This window comes from Macaca mulatta, chromosome 5, assembly GCF_049350105.2.
Source record: "Macaca mulatta isolate MMU2019108-1 chromosome 5, T2T-MMU8v2.0, whole genome shotgun sequence".
Classification (NCBI taxonomy): Eukaryota; Metazoa; Chordata; class Mammalia; order Primates; family Cercopithecidae; genus Macaca; species Macaca mulatta.
This window is the reverse complement of record NC_133410.1, coordinates 57,971,617-57,977,748: the sequence shown is the minus strand read 5'-3', so window position 1 is coordinate 57,977,748 and position 6,132 is coordinate 57,971,617. Positions and strand designations below refer to the sequence as shown.

Sequence of the window (6,132 nt, the reverse complement as noted above, 5' to 3'; positions counted from 1 at the left end):
ACTCCAAAATGAAGTCCTCAGCAGCAGCTTCAGAAGCAAACATTTTTCTCTGACCTTCTGCCCTCCTGTCTCTCAGTCCCATTATCCCCCAAAGCTAGTGCTAGAAACTAGAATCCCTCTTTCCCAAGACAAGTCACAGAAACCAGAACACCTTTTCACTCTTAACTTTTCCTTTGCCTGTCTGTGTAAAACCTAGCCGTAAAGAAATTATCCGGCCAGTTGCGGTTGCTTGCACCTGTAATCCCAGCACTTTGGGAGGCTGAGGTGGGTGGATCACCTGAGGTCAGGAGTTCAAGACCAGCCTGGCCAATATGGCAAAACCCCGTCTCTACTAAAAATGCAAAACATTAGCCAGGCGTGGTGGTGGGTGCCTGTAATCCCAGCTACTCGGGAGGCTGAGGCAAGAGAATCACTTGAACCGGGGAGGCGGGGGTTGCAGTGAGCCAAGATTGCGCCATTGCACTCCAGCCTGGGCAACAAGAACGAAACTCTGCCTCAAAAAAAAAAAAAAAAAGAAAAGAAAAGGAAAAAACAAAAACCAGAAATTATCTGACCTACTTCGTTTGACTATAGGTCACAAGACCCCTATTCAAGGAAGGAATGTAGGAATGCTGCTCAGAGAAACCAAGAAGAATCTAGACAGACAGCCCTTGCTGGGTTTCCACTCAGTCTAGTAGCATTGGATCATGCCCTTTTGTCCAGTCATATTTCTACATGTCGTTCCATACTTTTGTTGAATGTAAGCGTAAAAATGGACACTGTCCCCTGTATCTTTGGGTCTTGGTCCTGAAGGCTCCTGTGCACATGTTAATAATAAATTTATATACCTTTTCTCCTATTAATCTGGCTCTTGTCCATGATTTTTCAGAGAACCTTCAGAGGGTAAAGAGGAAATTTTCCCTTGGCCCTGACAATTCTTTCTAACTTTCAGTAGTTTTGTATAATGCCTACACTTCTGTGATAATTTTGTAATTTTTTTTCTGGTTTTTGTTAAGAAAGGCAGTTACTTTTATTCAAATTGATTTGAAAGCATTCTAAGAAGTGATTTGTGGAACCCTGGATGAAAATGGACCCATTGTGAGTCACTGTTTTTGAATGTTTTAGTACAGCCTGTTACATAATAATTGAGTCATCATTCCACCAATCTGATTTTTTATCATTCTTTGTGTTTTATAAAACGGGGCTTTGGTCTTCGTTTTCTATCTTTCCTACTTTATATAATTGAAATTGCTCAGACTGATTAAATTAATATTACCAAGTGAGAGAATTGTACGTCTACACAAGTAAAAAGTCTTAGTCATTGTCAAAATAATGTTAGAATAGACAATGACCTTGGAAAATTGTTGTATCATAGATATCTGCACACTGAACTCTATTCCTGTTATTAAGGAAGTACAGATGGAGAAGGTTATCTATTTGGCATTTATTACTACATTAAAGTCTCACCAAGTACCTATTGACTATGTCTAAATTATGGTAATTTTTTAAAAGCCCTGAAATATAAATGTCTCCACTTGGGCACAAGCACATCCAATTGCCTTTAATGGAGATAAAATAACCATTAGGATCTTTTCCAAGCCCTTGAGTATTAGATGAAAATTTTTATAATTAGAGTGTGCAGCAATGGCTTTTAGTTTTGAAGTCTTTGCAGCCATATATTTGACTTTATTTATTTATTGGTTTTCAGACAAGGTCTCACTCTGATAAGAACAGATACTACACTTGGTCTTAGCCAAACGGCCAAGAAGCGATAGGGTCTCACTCTGTCACTGGGAGTGCAGTGGCACAATCACAGCTCACTGCAGCCTCAACCTCTGGGCTCAGGTGATCCTCCCACCTCAGCCTCCCAAGTAGCTGGGACTACAGGCACACCACACCAAGCGCAGCCAATTTTTCTATTTTTTGTAGAGATGGGGTTTTTTCATGTTACCCAGTCTGGTCTCAAACCCATGAGCTCAAGCAATTCTTCTGCCTTGGCCTCCCAAAGTGCTGGGATTACAAGCATGAGCCACTGCACCAGGCATGTTTATATTTATTATATATTTAAAAACTTTGTTTTTGTAGAGATGGGGTCTCACTCACTATGTTGCCCAGGCTGGTCCTGAACTCCTGGGCTCAATAATCCTCCTGCTTCAGCCTCCCAAAGTCATTTGACTTTCAACAGCCAATTACTTTCTTCAGTGGCAGATTAGATCATTTCAGTGTGTTTCTTGTAACACTGTGAAATTTGTGCTTGTTTTCTTAGCAGAATTCATTTATTCTAGGTCTTTTTGATGACTTGCCTTGGCCAGGATTGGCTAGCAGATTTTACCTGTATGACAGCTTGATGCACTGGTGCAATTTGGTTGAGATTATGAGACTACATTTTGCTCAGTGGGGCAAGATGTCCTGCTCCCTTAATGATGTCTGCCATGGGAAAGAGAATGGATATTGGTGATGGGCTGTACATCTGCCATCGAGTAAGCACAGTGAAGCCTTTAGGCAACCTTTGAAAACCACTGAGTTACCTTTAATGCTGTCTCATTTTTCAGAAGAATTTAAGTGAATGATGATGCCGAAGCATCTCATGGAAAAAAAAAAAAAAAACATAAATAAAAAGCATTGCTCTAAACATAACATTATCAAAATCAGTGGTTAAAGCAATATATAGTACTCTTGTTTTTGATACCAGTCTTGTGAATAAAGGTATTCAGGAAGCACAGCTGTCTTTTGTTCCTGAAGCCGTAACAGGATTCAGCAGGAAAGAGCACCAAGATCGATTGGCAATGTTTATCCTGATCAAGCATGGGCACTGACGGCAGGTATGCCACCTATTTTGACATACATTCTAGATATATGGTAGACCTGTACTATGACATATCTATGTCTATGTTTATATCTATATATAATGTCTATAACTATCTACTTGTTTGGAAAGAGCAAGAATTGGTTCTTTTGGGGGTTCACTCCTATATCCCCATACAATCAAACAATAAATATGTGTTGAATAAATCACTTGTGCAAATTATAAAATTCACATATGACCCTGTACTTTATCATATCTCCCATAGAATAGGTGCAAACCAGAGAAAAATATTGTTGAGCCCAGGAGCCCAAGCTACATGATCAACTGGAAAGACTCAGTAGGTAATTTATTCCTAGAAAGCAGCCTATGGCGACACATGATTGAAATTTCCACCTAGATAAAATGACAAATTACTACATGTCAGAGATTTCTAGTTTGCTTGTAAATAATGAGAGCTGATGATAAATCCCAGATTTCCACCCTGAGGTGCCCTGTCAGCAAAAGAGTAAATGCCATTCATTCTTCTGGAGGCCTTGCAAAAAAAAAGTCATTGCCTAACTAAAAAATATGCTGGAGTCTCACATTTTGTCTTAAAATTTCATGTGAATTTTGGATTTTATGCCACAATTTATATTTGTTATAATATTAACATTAAATTAGCAGTTACATTTCTTAAATTTTTCTTAAAAATTTTGAAAAAACTGATAGTCTCAGAAAATGTGTCATGTTTAGCTTGTGGCTTGGCATACCATCAATTCCAAGGAGCACGTGACAGGTGAGAAAGGTGAGTGCAATCCATGGAACTTGGTCAGTGCAGTAGGTTGAATTGTGTCCCCCCAAAAGATATGCACAAGTTCAGCTGGGCATGGTGGCTCACACCTGTAATCCCAGCACTGTGGGAGGCTGAGGCAGGTGGATCACCTGAGGTCAGGAGTTTGAGACTAGACTGGCCAACATGATGAAATTCCGTCTCTACTAAAAGTACAAAAATTAACCAGGCATGATGGCAGGTGCCTGTAATCCCAGCTACTCGGGAGGCTGAGGCAGGAGAATCGCTTGAACCTGGGAGGCAGAGGTTGCAGTGAGACGAGATTACACCACTGCACTCCAGCCTGGGTGACAGAGTGAGACTCTGTCTCAAACAACAACAACAACAAAAGATACGCACAGGATCTAGCTACCCCACTCCCCTTTCTGCGAATATGACCTTATTTGGATATAGGGGTCTTTGCAGATATAATTGAGGATCTCAAAATGAGATAATGCTGGATTTAACCCAATGAGTGTGATCCGAGACCCAACGAAACAGGGGAGACAGTCATATGAAGAAGGAGGCTACTATGGTTTGGATGTGGTTTGTCCCCGCCAAAACTCCTGTTGAAATTTGATCCCCAGTGTGGCAGTACTGGGAGACAGGAAGTATCTGGGTCATGGGGCAGATGCCTCATGAATGATTAATGCCCTCCCAGTGGAGTGAGTTCTCATTCTTGTGGAACTGGATTAATTACTGAAGAGCAGGTTGTTATAGAAGTGAGTTCAGCCTCCTAGACTCTCTCTCTTGCTTCCTCTCTCACCATGTGATCTTTTGGCACACACCTGCTTCCCCTTCCTCTTTCGTCCGTGAGTTGAAGTGGCATGGGACCCTGACCAGTTGCAGCTACCCAATCTTGAACTTCCCAGCCTACAGAACTGCGAGCTAAATAAGCCTCTTTTCTTTATAAATTACCCAGTCTAAAGTGTTCTGTTATAGCAACAAAAATAATGGATAAGAAAATGGTAGGGGATGCCCTGGCATGGTAGCTCACGCCTGTAATCCCAGCATTTTGGGAGGCCAAGGCAGGCAGATCACCTGAGGTCAGGAGTTTGAGACCAGCCTGACCAACATGGTGAAGCCCTGTCTCTACTAAAAATACAAAAATTAGCCGGGCTTGGTGGCGCGCACCTATAATCCCAGCTACTTGGGAGGCTGAGGCAGGAGAATTTCTTGAACCCAGGAGGTAGAGGTTGCAATGAGCCGAGATCATGCCACTGTACTCCAGCCTGGGTGACAGAGCAAGACTCTGGAAAAAAAAAAAAAAAAGTGAAAATGACAGGGGTTGAAGTTATGCTCCCACAAGTTATGCTCCTCAAGAGCCACCGGAAGCAGAAAGGATTCCCCTTGCAGCTTCTGGTGGCTGGAAGGATTCTCCCATAGAGCCTTTGGAGGGAGCATGGCCCTGCTGACACCTTGATTTCTGAATTGCAGCCTCTGGAAGTACAAAACAATCATCTATTGTTTCAAGCCACCAAGTTTGTGGTTACTTCAACCCTGGAAAATCAATATACTTAGGAATTGCAAAAATTACAATTCCAAAGATAATACTTCCAATATTTGAATCCTGCTCTGGCCATATAGTTCAAAGTCATTTTTAACCACTGCTCTCCAACAAAGTGGCAAAGCTACAACTAATCTTAAATCCAATGTCTGATCAGCTTCGCTAACTCCCCTCACAGTAGCTTGGCAAAGTAAACCTTTATCTTGAGACATTAGAAGCATTTTTACTAGATTCAGGTGACATAAAAATGTACAAATTTGGATAAATACTGAGGAAAATATCTTTGTCTATAAAAATTCAATTATTTGTGCCTCAAAGTATTAATACTTTAGTCTGAACTTCAGTTCTCTAACTGGCCTCACTGAACATTGGGCTGTAATATTCACCTCTTATCTATTGCCATTTTGTAAAAGTATCTAGAAGGTTTTAAAAAAAAATAGTTGTGAAGAAAGATTGCCAGAAGATATATTTTAATATTTTGTAAAGTATTTTTAAATAACTTAAAGGCACGAACTCATCTGGTATTGGCAACTGTGACTTGGAAAATAAATTCAGCATATTTTTAGAACATACTACTAGACAAGTTGGTCACATCCATCTATATAATTAGAAGAGCAGAAAAATGGGGCACTCTTACAGTATATATTAAAAATTGTGGGAAATGTTTCACAAAATGCTAGGAAATTAAAAGTCATTTTATACATGACTGACAAGAGAAAACTGATTAGAAAACAAAACCAAAATAAACAACGTTTTTTTTTTCTTTTATTTTGAGAGGATCTCACTATGTTGCACAGACTGGAGTACAGTGGCATGATCTCGGCTCACCGCAATCTCCACCTCCCAGGCTCAAGCTGTCATCCTCCCACCTCAGCCTCTCGAGTAGCTGGGACTAGAGGCACATGCCACATGCCCAGCTAATTTTTGTATTTTTTGTAGAGACAAGATTTTGCCATATTGCCCAGGCTATTCTTGAACTCCAAGCTCAAGCGATCCACCCTCCTTGGCCTTCCAAAGTGCTGGGATTATAGG

General features: G+C 40.7%; 1 pseudogene; it reads right to left on the bottom strand.

Annotated features, from left to right (window-relative positions):
- Window positions 1-1,636: 1,636 nt before the first annotated feature.
- On the bottom strand, window positions 1,637-1,752 carry LOC114678617 (U2 spliceosomal RNA; annotated as a pseudogene).
- Between the last annotated feature and the right edge of the window lie 4,380 nt (window positions 1,753-6,132).